Source organism: Acanthisitta chloris, unplaced genomic scaffold (assembly GCF_000695815.1).
Source record: "Acanthisitta chloris isolate BGI_N310 unplaced genomic scaffold, ASM69581v1 scaffold13133, whole genome shotgun sequence".
Lineage (NCBI taxonomy): Eukaryota > Metazoa > Chordata > Aves > Passeriformes > Acanthisittidae > Acanthisitta > Acanthisitta chloris.
Window position 1 is genome coordinate 28,396 of NW_008666894.1, and position 2,184 is coordinate 30,579.

The window sequence follows — 2,184 nt, forward strand, 5'->3', positions numbered from 1 at the left end:
CCTTCAGCTCCTGCAAGGTGCTCTGAGGTCTCCACACAACCTTCTCTTCTCCAGCCTCAACAGCCCCAACTCCCTCAGCCTGTCCTCACAGGGGAGATGCTCCAGTGCTCTGAGCAACTTGGTGGCCTCCTCTGGACTTGCTCCAACAGTTCCATGTCCTTCTCAATTTGAGGACACCAGAACTGTGTGCACTATTCCAGGTGGGTCTCAGCAGAGCAGAGCAGAGGGGCAGAATCACCTCCCTTGACCTGCTGCCCACACTCCTGTGGCTCAGCCCAGGCCTGGGTTGGTTTCTGGGCTGAGCTCACACTGCAGCTCATGTTGAGCTTCCCATCCACCATTACCCCTAAGTCTTTCTCCTCACTGGTGGTTTCAATTCCTTCTCTACCCAACCTGTAGCTGTGCCTTGGATTGCCATGGACAAGATATAGGACCTTGCACTTCATTCTGTTCAACTCCATGAGGTTTGCATTGTTCCACCCCTCAAGCCTATCATTAGCCTGTATTAGGTTTTTTGTCTGCTAATGTACACACACTATTTCTCCTCAGTATAGCTAATGTTATTTTTGTAAGTTGACACAGTGCTGTTTATTTCAGGGTAAAAAAGCTGAGGCAAGTAGAACTAAGTAAATTAGTCTTACTGGAGAGAACTCAGAGACATCTAGGTTCATCTGTGTCCAAAGGAGTTTAATATTTCTCTGGCAGATGAATAACTTCATGTTATTCCAAAAGACAGAAAGGAAAGCTAGTAATAAAAGTATTTATTTGCTGTGTTTTGTCTGTCAGGGTCTCCAGTCCTTTTGGAGCATGTGTTATTCATGATACTTAGGGGGAGAGGAAGGATATTGCAGTTCCCCAAAGGATTTAGCCTAAAAAATCAGGATTTCTGTCTTTCGTGTGACCTGTTGTACTTGTCTTCCATCAGTGCTGGTTCCAGAAGTTCTGGTTATGGAACTGACAGCCCAGAACAGTGTGGTGATGTGTCTCTTACTGTTTGTTCAGGTTTGTCAGGAAAGGAGATCCTGCCTTCAAAGGGATGACAGTCCAGTCATTTCGCTGCCCATCTGAGTGCTTGGGGAAAAAATCCAGCATGATTCTGAAGTAGTAAACCTTTGGTCATGGAAGATTCCCCCCAGGCCGATTTTCCTGTATCAGTAACATTCTTCTGTTGTTTATGGTGCTTCCTGTGAGAGACTTCTCTATATTCCACACCACATGGGTCAAACTTCCCATGACAGGTGTTTTTTCCTTATTTTTGATTGGGTGGAAGAGCTTCTCTACCCCCTGATTTCACAGATAAATTATTCTCTAGTACCTAGGTTCATGTAGTTTCTGCTGTTTATACTGTGGATTTGTATTTATTTGATCAGCCAGTAAGGTTTTATCCACTTTTGTTTCTCTCACATATGGAGCTATTCTCAATGATATTCTCTCCTCTTTTTGAGCAGCAACTCTTAAAATGAAGTCTCACTCAATTCAGAGATTCATAGAGGGAAGCTTAAAACTGAGTAGGTTTTTTGGCTGATTTTTTTTTTGCTGCCATTGTTATGTTTGAGCCAGAGGTTTCTGCATTGTAGATTGTTAGGAGACCTGTTATGATGTTCCAAGATTTAGGTTTCTCATTGCTGCAAGCCATCATTTGCCCACTCTTGTTTGAAATGGTTTGTAAAGTGTGATGGCAGTGAAGATTCCTTTCCAATAGCTATATTCTCCACCTGATCACTAAGAAAATTACCTGAGAATTTTGGGTTCCATTCTAGGCTTGGTGAAGTCTCTTCTGTTGACAGGTGTCTTTATATCCTTAATTTCTTATTTCCAAATCGGAGGCAATGCTCTGCTTTTCCCTGGACTTTCTCTTTGTATTCTGTAAGCTTTTGAGCATGAGGACTCTAGCAGTACAAAGTTGATTTTACAGTACAAAGCACTAGTTGAGTGCTCACAGCCCAGAAAGCAATCGAATCCTGGGCTGCATCCACAGCAGTGTGGGCAGCAGGTCAAGGGAGGTGATTCTGCCCCTCTGCTCTGCTCTGCTGAGACCCACCTGGAATACTGCACACAGTTCTGGTGTCCTCAAATTGAGAAGGACATGGAACTGTTGGAGCAAGTCCAGAGGAGGCCACCAAGTTGCTCAGAGCACTGGAGCATCTCCCCTGTGAGGACAGGCTGAGGGAGTTGGGGCTGTTG

The 2,184-nt window shown here is 44.6% G+C and overlaps 1 protein-coding gene across 1 annotated transcript in view; it reads left to right on the plus strand.

Moving 5' to 3' along the window:
* WDFY3 (WD repeat and FYVE domain containing 3) overlaps positions 1-2,184 on the plus strand; it is a 94,383-nt gene that overhangs the window by 27,750 nt on the left and 64,449 nt on the right. The gene's annotated exons all lie outside the window — the stretch shown is intronic.